Here is a 15,041-nt window from a genome sequence, read left to right as displayed (position 1 = left end):
TTGGGCACAATGTTGAGGCATTCTGGAGTCCAGGGTCATTGTTGGACTTCTAGTTAAAAACCATGATGATCACCTGCTACAGAGAGGTTTCCAAAGCTTGCAGTTTAAGGCGGAGACCTGGGACCTGCTGGCCAGAGAACTTACCAGTGTTACTGGTACCCCTTGCACAGGTGAGCAGTGTCATCACCACCATGACAACCTTTAATGGCAAAAGGGGCAACTCTTGGACACCTGGGTCCAAGAAGCTTGGGCAGGAAATGCCCCACAAGTATGTAAGTAATTTTACCTCTGTTTCACCAATATCTAATCTGAATGTCTGTAAAACTGGTATGCATAATAATGTGCATCTCTCCCAACAGCTGCAGAAGAGAGGGCTCACAATGTCAAGTCACATGCCGGGCACCTGGCCAGGTTGCACTGTGACTGTGGTGAGTATGGATGTATTATGCTAACTGTAATAAAATAAGCAAGAAAGGCTAAACCATTAACTGCATGAAAGTATATACAATATAGTCTGTAGTGCAATAAATGTGGAATTAGAGTTGTATTGCAAGAAGTGAATAATGCCAAGTGTAGTGCAATAAGAACATGAAATAATACCAGTAACTGCATTACAGCATGTACAATAAATTCTGTAGTGCAAGAAATGTGGAATTAGAGCTGTATTGCAAGAATTAATAATGCCAGCTGTTGTGCAATAAAATATAAAATAATACCAATAACACCAAGGAAAATGGTGTACACCAGGATTGTGTTATTGTAACCATTGCAGTAGAGCTGTATGCATTCAGGCTGCAAGGTAAGGTGCTGTAGTCAAGTATAACACTGTAATAGCTGTAGAATGCAAATCTAATGGCTACCAATTGTATTGTTTAACTCATATAATACTGTTCAAGGCCGTCTCTAGGCCAACATTGTTCACATAATGCTCTGTCATCCACAAAGATCAGGTAATCAAGGTATATGGGTGAGATGGCCCACTCCATGAACTGATGTTTGTTGACTTCACAGATATTTCAACCCACTAACAATAAATTGTATACACCAGCATTGTTTATACTGATATATAGCATTAATGGTATTGATTTTCAAACTAATGGATATTTTAATTGTAAAACTGAAAAAGTTATATATGGACTTAAATGCCCCTGTAATAAGTTTTACATTGGAGAAACTAAAAGACAATTCTCATGTAGAATAAAAGAACATATCAGGGACATTAAAAATAATAAACAGACTAGTCCTGTAGCTATACATTTTAACAAGTATCATAAGGGGAGCCCAGATGGGCTAATAGTAACAATTTTAGATAGTATTGTGAATAGTAAGTTTATGAATGAAGAACAGATTAAATATATTTTAAGAAAAAAGGAAGCATTCTTGATTTTAAAATTTAATACAATGAACCCCATGGGACTTAATCAAGAATGTGTATGGAAACGTTTTGTGTGAATGCTATACCTTTAAGGTTTTATTGTTTAATGCTGTATTTAATTGTTTAATTGATTAATATGAGCATTGTTAAATATATAAATACACTTGATGTATATGGGTAGATATACTCTGTTAAAGGCAAGTGGCCGAGGTGCTAGAGAAGTTTCATGTGATTTGGATTTCATTAAATCTTCTTTGTTTATATTTCGTGTTGCTGGTCTGCAGTTTGTGGTACTTTGATATATAGCATGCCTACTATCTGGGTTACGCTTGTATTTCATGCATGTGTGTTCTACTGTCACTGAAGTCTAGTATAACACTGTAGTAGTACTACCAGGTCGTATTTTGGTTCCAAGTGAGCTCTAGGCAAATATCAGTCAGCCAGTAATCAGCAGTGACTCAGTAGCTCAGTTTGTTAAATGCTCTGTATACAGTACATTTTGTCACACACAGACCAGGGTTTGAATACAGTGCTATGTAGCACTAAATATTACAATAGCAGTCATGTAATGTTCACAAATTCTCTCTCTCTCCACAGGAACTACAGATAAATGGGTGAGGTAGAGCCCATATTATGTGCATATAATGTGTGTTTAGATTTCCCAGACTGTTAAAATCATTAGCAAGAATGTGAAAAATCAGCAATCTGAAGTATGAAATAATATGTGTAATCCTGGTATGACTGTATGCCAGGAATTTCTGTTAAAAGTTGCTGCAGTCGATTAATACATTCCATGCAGATGTCCCCTGCAGTCACTGCTATTGGGTTATACTCTCATGCCTGCCAACCAAGGCATGACTGCTGTTTAGTGTCTGTACTGTACACATACAAGTCTCTCAAGTGTCATGATTTCACGTTATGTAATTAATAGTATGTAATCCACCTGTTACATGAATACCATGGCAATGAGTAACTAGATTGTAAAGTATCACCATTTTAGTCCACAGAACACCTTGCCAGTTATATACGTTCACATGATGTGCAAGTATTCTGTGTAAGTTTGTACCTGCAGTTGTTACTGTTTGACCCATAGTGTCCCATGCATATAGCTTGAGAGGTATGTGTGTGCTACATCAGCTACAAGAGACTTGTATTCACTGTACACATAAAGAAACTACAGACCAGTAGAGTAGATAGTAGTACTGTTATCAAGGAATAAGAAGCAATGTTACTAATGGACTGATTTTCTCTCTCTCCTGCCTTTTATCTTCATTTATTTATTACTGTCATTCATTGGTTATGGCTTACTATTAACATATATTGTTACATTGCATTAACTGTTTTTTGGGGCATGTGTTTTATTATTATGTATTACAATGGATTCATATTAACATATCTTGGTAAATTACCTATTTTGTCGGCCTTATGCTGTAACTGTTACTGGCATGCTGTTATACTGACTGTTCTGTTATTTATTGTTGTGTTTCACATAATATGCATTGATATGTAATTGTGTTTTTTCTAATGTTCTGCTATGCTTTTACTGCTAACTATGTTTTGTTAATAACTAACCTATACTTATTGCTTATTATATACTTATCTCCATTACCACAGCACGTTGGGGAAGGCCGATTCCTGGTGATCCACCTGCCTTGCCTCAACTGGCCATGGCACCGTACGCTAACACATTTGGGACCCAAGCCGGTGGTTCCCCCTCTGCTGGTCCTGCACCACCTGTGGCATTGGGTGGAATCGCCTTAGGGGAAGGGGCCCAGCCTACTCCTGGCAGCAGTCACCCAGGATCAACTGCCAGTCATGGTGCACAGGATTGTTCACCGGAGCTATGAATGCCACCTGCGCTGGATTGAGAGCACATTGGCTGACCTGGTGGGACAGGCTTACCCTGGCATTCAGCTTCCAGCACAGCCATGTTCGGGGTAGTGAAGGACAATGTCGACTGTCCAATTGGTGGGGACATGAGTCATGCTGTTGCCATCTGGAGACATGTGCAACTTGGATTCCACAGCACCCTATCCATCCAAGGTGTTTACCCCATCATGTGTCCCACATCGCCCTGTCTGGTATCTTGTCTATCTTGCCTGTCTGAAAAAGCATCCTCTCTTACCCAACTTACCTCCCCACACATACCTATGTCCCTTCCCCTACATTCCACTCTCACCTTAAAAAAAAATGGGCACCTATCCCAAAAACAAATATTGCCCCATACATAGCTCTCCATGTCGCACATGTGTCCACTGAACACTACTAATCTGCCATAATTGGCTTGACAACACAATTGTGTTGTCCTCACCCCTCTCTCTGGGATTTGAAAGTCCAAATTAATTGACAAAAATCTGTCAAAATACATAGCTGTTGCTGTACAAGATATGAATAGCTATGGTTCTTTCCTACACCCTTCCTGCACATCCCTAGCTGACTTTTCCTATATTTTTCCCCATTTCTTGATCCTATTTCACCACTTTCCTGTCACACCCCTTTTTTCTTTTCTTTATAGTTTTTAGTGTAGATTTGCATGGAGCTAAACGAAGCAGTGTGGTACGCTGCACCGTGCCACTTAGCTAAGCTTAAATGAGCTTTAATGATTAAATATGTTTATTATATTGTTAGACACATTGACAAAATAAACACCTCAGCCATGTTTCAAACCCACACCCCTCTCATCTATGACAACTGCATTAACCCACCACACCACACAGATCTGACTTAAAACTCGTGCTTCCAGCAAAACATAATGAATACCACGTATAGTCATTAGGCATGTAACTGAAATAAAAGTTAATGGAAAAATAGGAGTGTACCTTGGAATCTGGTGCAATAATACACCAGTAGACAGCCAAAGAAATTATAATGGATGCAAGTGAGGCTTGTGATAGCAGGTATATGTGCCCTTTTATCAGCAACTTGTGGAAAGACACCTGCTAAGGCAGCAATGGCAAAGTACATGTACAACTGGGACCCTGGTCCAGAAATACAGCCATATAAAGCCATGCATATACTGTTGGATGCAGAAATGTTTGTCACAGCCTGTATATGTGCACATGTATCTTGCAAATACACACACTTTTGCAGTGACTCCATAGCACAGTCTGTTAAATGCCTTGCATGCAGTGCATTTTTGCCACACAGACCTGGGACCAAATCCAGTTTTGTGTTGCAATTCAATTACATTATTGTGAAGACAGCAAGTAATGACTGAGTCATGCAATTCTAATCTGCAAAGGTTATTGTTAGTTAATGAACTGCTACTCAGTTTTGCAAGTCAGAGACCTGCAAGTAGAGACACACTGCACATATCCGTATAGCCTAACTATATGTTGCCTAATACTCTGTTATTGGCACCATTGCATAACAGATGTACCTTAATCACATGCCTCAATTGGACTGTACAGGGTACTCTTACACTGGCTCTGCCATAATGACAGACCTGAAATAGCTGCCACAGTTACATGTACAGCTTGCTGTCCTCGAAACTGTCCCTACTTCCCATATGTGTGCCTGCAGCATAAACAACTGTACATAAAAGAAACTACTACAGATCTACCATACCTCCCAACCCCCTGGAACAACATATCCAGACACAGCCATATGTAATGGGAGCTAAGGCCCACAGATAGGGACATGTGTAATGGTTTGCCTCTACAAAGACAGTAGGTTGATAGAATAACAGCTATTGCATTAACATGCATATTCTGAAGGGTATGAAGTCTGGCACTAAAGTGTGTCTCTTTCCTTACTGACCTCATCCCACAATGTTTGCCAGTGAACTGTCAGATGATCACAATGTCATGGGAAACTGATCACACATATGAGGTGAAACTTTGGATGTACCCCATAAATCTCTACAGTTGACAGTTATGGTACCTACCCTCTATGATGCTGTACTCTCTACATCTCAGTAATGTCCATCTTAACAACTAAGAAAGAGGCCCAAGTTTACATGGAGGCCTTATATATTGCACTGTGGTGGCATGTCATTGGCTAATGATAGTGCAATTCAGCTGTTTAGGCTGCAATTAGCAAATCTATGCCACAGATTGGTGCAGAGGCAATTACATACTAATGAGCAGTATCTTAAAAAGACAAGTGGCTGCTTATGGGGAACAGGTTTGTATGAGACTTAACTCACATGGAGAGCGTATTTCCAAATGATTATCAGAAGCAAAGTTCAGAAAATGAGTATTACACTCTACCAGGTATGTAATAGATTTCTCCATATAACAGGATGGAGATGGGAGGCTGGAGGTATGAGGAATAGAGATTACAACAGTAAGCCTTTCTTAGATCTATGGTAATGACATGATTTTCAATCACATCTCAGCTCTGTCCCTGACAGTCCCTCCTACAATGGTTGGCTGTTGTAGGAAAGCCAGTGGGTTACGCATAATACATTGTGACAATGAGCAAGGGTGTACACTCCTGTAATGTCAAACAATGTACTGTAATTCACCTCCCTCATTCAGTCACTGTCTCACATACATAGTTCTAGTATTTTAAAAGTGTACCTGAATGTCCCTGATGTACTCTGGCTAAGACCCCATTTCTGTTGGCATATGTCACTGTTTGGTTGATGGTTATGCCTAATATACATGTCAACCCCTTTACAGCATGAAAGCAGGACAAAACCATAATTTATTGGGAGGACCAAGGCCCAAACTCAGTGACAATGTTTAAATATTTGTCAGAGATCCACATGTTTGTGTGAAACTTACCTAAACTATGAAGCAAACATCCTGAAATTCTGCAAACATCTGTATAGTTGTGAGGTATGATGCCTACAAGAAACATATACAACAGCAGGTTTGCATTGTTTTCTGTCATTGTGGCACACTGGTGTTGCTGGACTATCCACATATAGTTGTTGTAATAACACATTGTTAATTGTCTGGCAGTGGCCATATGACATATCAGTGGGAGTTTGCCCATAGGGGACACACCACAGTAGACTGCAGTGCTGGGTGTTGGAACATACCGCAGAATCTGTTACGGCACACAGGGATATATCCCAGTATTGCTACTATCTTGGTGGTATCCACACATGTAGAGTGTTGCCAGACTGTGGGGTATGATGTGTGAGGATGCAGTGGATAGTGCAGGCCATTATGGGTGTGCTGGATCAGTACATAGTGGATGTCCATGTATCTGGTCCTGTACTGTGTTCCCCTTTTGTTGTCTTTCAGGAACCCTTTACCACAGAAGACATGTCCCCTTCTCAGATGCAGAGAATGACATAATAGAGGATGGACTGAGACAGCACCATCAGATCTTGTTGTCCATCCAAGGGAGGCATAATCGGGAGCAGTGGGCAGCATAGTTGGAAAACCTTGTGCGGGATGTCAATCAGATTGGCCAACAGGGCAGGACCTATGAAAAGGTCTGACACTGGGGCACACACATGCTGAATGCTGCATGATGAGGGGCAGCTGCTGTTGCCAGCAATTGTGCCACCACCAGTGGAGGGCCTGCAACAGAACAACCACTCTCGGCCACAGACAAATTCCTAGTGAACCTAGGAACACATGACAACTGCCAGACATCCATCACACCATACATCATGGAGGTGGGTGCCACAGTGTCCACAGCAGAGGAGAATCCAGATAAGTGTACTGTGTTCACCATTGTAATACTGTATCAGTACATAGCTGTACATGGGTGTTAGTTCTATCTGCACTGGGGAGGAGTTAGGGTTTACGCTCAATTTTGTACACATACTCAGAATATCATCAATACAGCCAGTATCACAGTAGCTACTGCACATGTGGATATATGCACATATTAACTTGTAGTGCTGCAACCTTTGGTGGTGCTGACAATACCTGTCTATCACCTTTTCATAGGTCCATCAGGTGTGGTCTAAGTCCATGGTCTTGTACCTGGTAAGTGTGATACTGTTTTTTATGGATCATATATACCCTATGAAAATTAAGGGCTGTCATATTGCCCTATGTACAAATGTTGTGTTTAGCCAGAGTAGAATATTTGTATGTTCCATTCTGGAATGGTTAACTATGGTTCATAGACTGGTCGGTCACAGGTGTGTATTTGAATGACCATTGACACATCTGCACTTATAGTTATGAGGGGCTACACAGCCTGGTATACATGAGGCAATTACTCCAAGATGCCTGTTCAAACACAAAAGGGAGATGGTACATACTTGAGGCAGTGATACTAGTACTGGCATATCATTCTTAAGATAAGTGTACTGGGTTTTAGGTGTAGTTCTATCACGTCTAGTATCATATTGCATACCTTACAAGCAGGTTGTACTGGCAACTTTACCTGGATGTGGGTCAAGTGCATGTTATAAAGGGCTTGACTTGTCTGTATTTGTTGGTGTGAGGTTGTCTGTTGTGAATGGGAGCAGAGATGAGAAGATGTGAGACTGGTAATGCAGTTTTGGATCTTGATTTGTATGAGTCTTTGTGGATTGCCATACATAAAAGTGCAGGTAGTAATGTACTGCCTTTGTCTTAGTTTTCAGAAGTGACCTGGGGATTGGAGTCTGTCTCCCTCATAACCTGAAGTCAGTATCTCATTGGACTCTGATGATGATGGTGGCTATAGTGAGGTACAGGTGAGGATTTCCTAAGCTGAATCTGTCCCAGAGGTTGACATCTCTCTTCTGCCCCCATTGTCACTGCACACAGTCAGTATGCCCACACATACCCAGTCCCCAGAGGCCACAGATATTGGACAGTCAGAGGGTGGTGACATTGAATAGGACAATGTGGCAAATATGGCATCAGTGAGTGTAGACACTGGCCATAGCCAGAAAGCTGGTGAGGTCCCACACAGGCAGATTGACAGGGGTGCTCATAAGAGGACTGCTGTCTATCCACCACCTGTTGCAGGTGTCACATCATAGGTCATTTGGTGCATGCTTTGGGTCATCATGGAGGTAAAGGCATGTTCTGAACACAATGCCAGACAGATGCTTAGGGTTATGGATGCAGCACAGTCTGATATCTGTGATTACCTCCACCGCATTGGGGACACTCTGGATCAGTTCACTGATGCAGTGGACAAATGGTGGGCTGAGACAGTGTCTGTCTTGGACCACACATTGTCTGTGTTGGAACATCTGGTTGGAGTTGGGAATTGGATACATGGATGTAGGTCAGCAAAACCATCTGCTGGGAGTCCGCATGGCCATGCAAAGTCATGCTCCCATAGTGGCAGTACCTCCAGGGCTACAGAGGGAAGTGTGTTGTTCACACCATGATGTGGTAGGTCATGGGCATGTGGTCCTGGGTGGTCCCATGGAGGACACAGGCAAAGCATTTTGCAGTCACCATCACGTACTAGCACCACATCTGACCTTGGTCAAAGTGGTGCCAGTGCTACTCCTAGCAGAACCAGTTCCCATGTTTGTGGCTGGAGATGATGAACTGTCTACAGCTGTCCAACATACACATGTGTAGGGCTAACACTGGGCTTAACTGTGTACATGCACACACCCAAACACCACTGTCACATGCAGGTCACCTCTAGACACACATGGCACCTCTCCATGGCCATCTAACCCACACCCCTCCTGACTCACACACATGCTGTTAACAGCTTGGCACAGCCTAGGCCTCTGACAACTGCACACCACAACCTGTGCATGTGATGATACCTGTGCCACATCCCTGCCATCCACGCCATCGATGCAGAGAAATGCTACTATGTGTCTGATGCACAGGGTGTCTATATCAGTTGACATGTGCTTGTGTAGTGCAGTATTGGTTTGCCATAGTGTGGTCTGCCACAACAGGTACTGCATGCTGACATGTGTCATGACTACACATCACACTTTGTGCATCTTTGTTGCATGATGCTGTACTGGCAGTAGTGTTACAGAATGACAGTTGTGTTATGAACCGGTGTACGTTTCTGTTCCAGTAGTCTGAGGGGATAAACTATGGACACATGGTGGCAATACAGCAGCATGGGATGGCATGGCAGCACAGCAGAAATATGTCAGCAAGGTACCACAGTATGCATTCATGGCTCCTTAGATGCCTATGTGTAGAACAATCTATCAGAGACAATGGAGGCAGTTAACATATTCAAGCATTTATACTTTGTGATAAGGTCTGCTACCCTTGCTACATGTCACCTGAGTTATCTGAACTTAAAAATCTAGAAGATGTGGTGATGGAGCTGACACATCTACAAATATCCTGTGTCTGGGTCAGACAGGTGGCAGACATCAGTTATGATTATGTATAGGAAGGCAATTTAGGGCCAGCAGCTAGTCACAGGGACAAAATTGCACTGGCATACCCCATAAGGGCATGTTTGTAGCACAGCACAGGGTTAGATCTATACACACACATACACACAGAGTTAGTTGCTGTGAATATAAAATTCCTACTTATCTACTATTACACACTATAGCTTGCAGTACTTATCACATGCACCACACAGTTTATCTGATGTTAAATTGTCAGCCAGTTCTCTTAAGGTGGATGACATCAGCAGGCCTTGTAGAGGAGGGCAATGTAGAGGCCAGCAGCTAGTCACAGGGCCATAGAATGCATAACCATTGCACAGAGATAGCCTATACAGGCTTGTCCATAGTGCTGCATGGGGGTATATTCACACACACACACAGAGCTGGCTGATGTGAGATTAGAATCCTTACTTATCTACATTTGCACACTATAGCTCACAGTACATATCACATGCACCATGGGTTACATCTGTTGTATATGTGATTGCAGGCGCAGTAATTGTGTTAGACAGCATGTATGGCTTGCAGAGTGATATTGCATAGTACTGTTATTGTATCTAGTGTCCTAGGAGTAGTATACCTGTCACTGTCCCTGCTATGTGTGTTCAGTTAGAAGTATGGCCATATGTGCTGGTTGCAGTTAGATAGGCAAACATGTGGCCACCATTGTACAGTACAACACCTGCTCACATGTGTCTGTCTATAAGGTGACATTGCACATGCACTGGGGTCTGTGGGTGAGTGGTTTATGTACTGTTGTGGCCCTGGTTTGGTTTCTATGGGCAACCGTTTTTATGTGTGAGTGCAGATAACCTTAGCACTCTGTGGGTATATGGGGAAATCCATATATCCCCCACACACACGCGTGCACACACACACACACACACACACACACACACACACACACATATATATATATATATATATATATATATGTATGTATTTAAATGTGTGCACAGTACAACACCTGCTCACATGTGTCTGTCTACAAGGTGACATTGCACAGGCACAGGGGTCTGTGGGTGAGTGGATTATCTACTGTCATGGCCTTGGTTTAGTATTTTTGGGCAACTGTTTTTATGTGTGAGTGCGGATAACCTTAGCATTCCATGGGTATATGGGGAAATCCATATATCCCCCCGCACACACACACACACACACACACACACACACACACACACATATATATATTATATATGTGTGTGTGTGTGTGTGTGTGTGTGTGTGTGTGTGTGTGTGTGTGTGTGTGTGTGTGTGTGTGTATTTAAATGTGAATAACAGGGATGTCTCTATAAATGTTGCTGTGTGTGTGTACGTTATGTATATGAGTTATGTAGATATATGTGGCGAGTCTATGTGTCATTGTACTATATATATATTGCTATATATTAATATATCAGTATTATATGTATATGGGGTACATACTGATAGATGCACTAAGCATGTGGGAGGGGGATAGGGTCAGACGGATATGTATAGGTAGCTGTCTGTATGTACAGACATATTTCCACATAGCAGGTCTTTGAGCGGAAGAGGCAACAGAAATGTTCCCAAGTTAGGTAAGTGTAGAAGCATGACCATTGGGACTGTCAATACTTACAAGGTGACTCCAGGACAGAGCTATCTGCACTCCAGCCTGGGATTTTGTATGCTACAGACCTTGGCAGATGTACCTGTTTCCGCAGTACAGCACTTTCCTGACATTGTCCACAGCATTCACTGGCTGTGTGCTGTAATTAATATGTGACTGGTGTACATAATGTAACACCACATACAAGGTGATAGTCTGCATACCTTTCACTGTACATGTTTTTTCATAATGTTCAGCATTTCACCCCATATGTCAGGCCTGTTCCTCATACATTTGTGGTGTTCAGGTAAAATTCAGTCAGTGAATAGTACTAACTACAGACAAACATTTGGTTGTTGGGCTTTATATCATTCAGATATTCTGTACTAATGCAACCTTTTATGCTAGGCACATTCAATGTTAATCAGAGCATTTGAATATCTGTCTCTAGTTTTGGCCCTTTGTCCCCCCATTCTCTCTGGCTTTGTCCAGCTTTCATGCACTAACAGACTGAGGGGTATAACAACTTGTGGGAACACCACAATATGACTACCTCACATGCAAAAGATGTGGACATTGCCAGAGTCAAACCATAAACACCATCACCCATACTAATGTCCCTAGCCTACTGAGCCACAGGTATGTGACATTGAACACACAATCAACAGCATACAGACATATATTGTCACCCCTGTGTTACATGAGACATAGAACATGTGGCCAGGTTCTACATCACAGCCCTGGAATTGGCTGGTCTGCTGATATATAATTGCAGATTTGCTGTTACAGCAGTTGTATGGTTACACTGATGTGTTGGGGGTGGGAGACAACCAGCCCATGCTCTGCTGGCATAGACAGTTGTGCGACTGTTATGTGACCCCATGTTTGCTAGCTCCCTTGAATAATGTAGTGGATGTTTCAGCCATGTGGCTTACTGCATAAAATGGAGCACATACTATTGGACAGAGTACCTCTTGTCCCAAGTGGTTGTTAGATCTCTCCAAGTAGCCCATAGCCCACTATATTCCCTTGCATTCATGTGGCAGGTCCATAGATATGCTACCATATTCTAGTATCCCTTACGAGTGGTGAATTGGTGAGTGGCTTACCTTGCGAATGCAGCAGTTGACAGCTCTGTAGTTCTGGGCTGACTCTGATGCATGCACTGCACATCCAATATATGGTTAGGTCCAGGTTGTGTGGTCTGGCTGGCATCATTTTTACTAATATGTATGTGAGTCGGCATAAGGTGTCAGTCCCTAGGGCCATAGGTTGTCAGTGCATGTGGTATGCGTTGTCTCTTGGCCAATGCCAGGGCATACTGGGCATGCTTACATCTGCCTACAGGACAACTTCAGGGGTTTCCTCTTGAAGTCCCCCTGTGGGTGTGGCTGTGGTGACCTAGGCACTGATGCGGGGCTGTGTATCCCTTCCCTTTGCTGATCCTGTGGCAGCTGTTTCCGCAGGATCATATTGTGTAGCATGGCACATACAGCGAACATATGGGCACATGTGGCTAGAAAGTACTGCAGGGCTCCACCAGATATATTGAGGCACCGTAACCATGACTTCAGCAACCCAAACACATGCTCTATGATGTTCCATAATTTCTGCGTGTGCCTCATTATGGCATTCTTTTGTGGGTGTGTGTGCATTTCTGATGGGTGTCATCATCCATGGTTCCAGTGCACAGCCAGCATCTCCCAGTAAATGGCCATGTGGGATGTCCTCCCTAGCAAACATCTGGTACAGCTGTGATAGGTGCCAGACATGGGAGTTGTGATAACTGCCAGGGCTGCCAGAACACACATTCATGATAATGCCCTGGACATTGCACACGACCTAGCAGTTGATGGAGTGATACCCCTTGTGGCTGCTGTAGATTCTTCCCTCCTCACCAGGTGGTGCCTTGATGTGTATATGAGTGCAATCTATGGCTGCCAGTACCTCAGGGTAGTGTGCTACATGGTAGAACTGTTGCACATTGTTTGCCCCCACCTCAGGGGTGAGGGGAAAATAAATGTGTACACTGGCATGTGGTAGCATGGCATCTAGGAAATGGTGGAGTACCCTGGATGCTGATGCCTGTGAGCCCCCATCATGTCCCCATTTGGTGGGTTCCCCTCTGTTGGCTCTGGGTCTGAGTTGAGGTTGGCATAGCTCAGTGAGTTCTTGTAGGATGTCCCTGTCGACTCTGTAGTGCTCTACAATCTCTAGCTCATGTAGCTCCTGGAAAGTTACTCTGGGCCTGAACACTCTTCTCCTTCTGAGTCTGGGCCTATGGTCAGCAGCAGCAGCACTGGCCTCAGCATCTAGCACATGCATATGTATCAGACCTGCAGCAGTCCCTAGCATTCCTTCAGTTAAACCTTCCAAGCCTGTACTCCACTGGTGCAGAGTATGGGGATGAAATCAGATTGCAGGGTGTATGCAACTTTTATACTGCTCTGCTGTAGGTGAGCCTTTGTGATTCGGTGCCTATGCTGCATTCCACCTGCCAAGAACATCATTAAGGACTGTTAATGGCCCTAGTTTAAGTGAAACAGGGGTTATCAGTACTTAACATTGCCTTTCTTAGCCAATTTTTTATTTTTATTTTTTTGGAGAGCCTCCTTTGCTCAGCACTGTGGTGCACCACTTAAGCACGTGCCACAAAGGTAAACAGTGCTCAGGACTCAGTGTACATGCCACCATGAAAAGTCGCACTCAGCATGGTGGCATACCACATAAACACACTCAAACATGATGAAACATGTGCCCTGAAGGTAAACAAACCTTAGCAGACACAGTACACCCCCCTACTCAGCAGAGCGCCGCGCCATGCAAACAGGCGCCGCTGAGGTCCAATGAGCTTACAAGTCCTCATATGCACCCTCCTTTGATGTCAGCTACCTCTTCTGTGGACACCAACATGGTTCTATGCCTACACAGATGGGATCTGCAGACATGGATACCCATTTGTGCTATTCAGTAACCCCACTCATTTGCATAGGGATCCATGCACACAACCTGGAAAAAACATGGCTCCAGGCCCTGCCTTCTTAACAACAGAACCATTCCACCATTGTAGATACACCACACATAGTCCTATAATACATTACTGTCACACACTAATAACTTTGTTTTTACACTATTTTTTTCATAGAAGCATGTTTGCGCATTGAGACATACAGCACAAACATATCCAGATTATTAAAAAAATAAAAATATTTTAAATTATTTTCCATACGGCTTTGGACATACTGTAGATAGTTTTGCACATATCTATGTCTGCTATGCTATTTCTGCCCATCTAATTGCACTTTTACAGCCCTCTTGTCTGTTTTACATCCTGTACACAAAATGTTTCTGTGTACACTATGGACACCAACATGGGGTTCGCAGGACTGAGTATCTGCTTGCTGGATCACTCTGCCTTCCTCATTTGCATGCAATTCACCTTCTTATGAGATGATTTGCATGCCACAGACACTTCCATGTTGGTGCGCTCGTGCACACCACTCAGCTCTGTTTACTGGATTGCAAACCTTCTTACTTTCATGTAAGCAGTGTGCCACTATGCCTACACAGAAAAAACTCTGGGTAGGCTTTATTAAATTCCCCTGTAGTGTATATTTCACTGAGTACACTTTTATATAATGTGTGAGTACTACTGTCATTGCAGCAGTTAGACCTGGTGATCATTGCGGCTGCCTGTGGAATTTCACAGAACAGGTTTGCCCATAGGTAAATGTGTCTGCTTGTTCTAGTTGCATTCGTGCTGCTTTACACAGTTGCCTGGATGTCAGCACTGTTGCTGGCCATGAAACCTCACTTGTATCTGTGTATGCATGATGTGTAGCATGCATATGCAATTA

The sequence above is a fragment of the Protopterus annectens genome, chromosome 2.part1 (assembly GCF_019279795.1).
Source record: "Protopterus annectens isolate FY-2018-M chromosome 2.part1, PAN1.0, whole genome shotgun sequence".
NCBI classification, from domain to species: Eukaryota; Metazoa; Chordata; order Ceratodontiformes; family Protopteridae; genus Protopterus; species Protopterus annectens.
Note: the sequence above shows the minus strand (reverse complement) of the source record.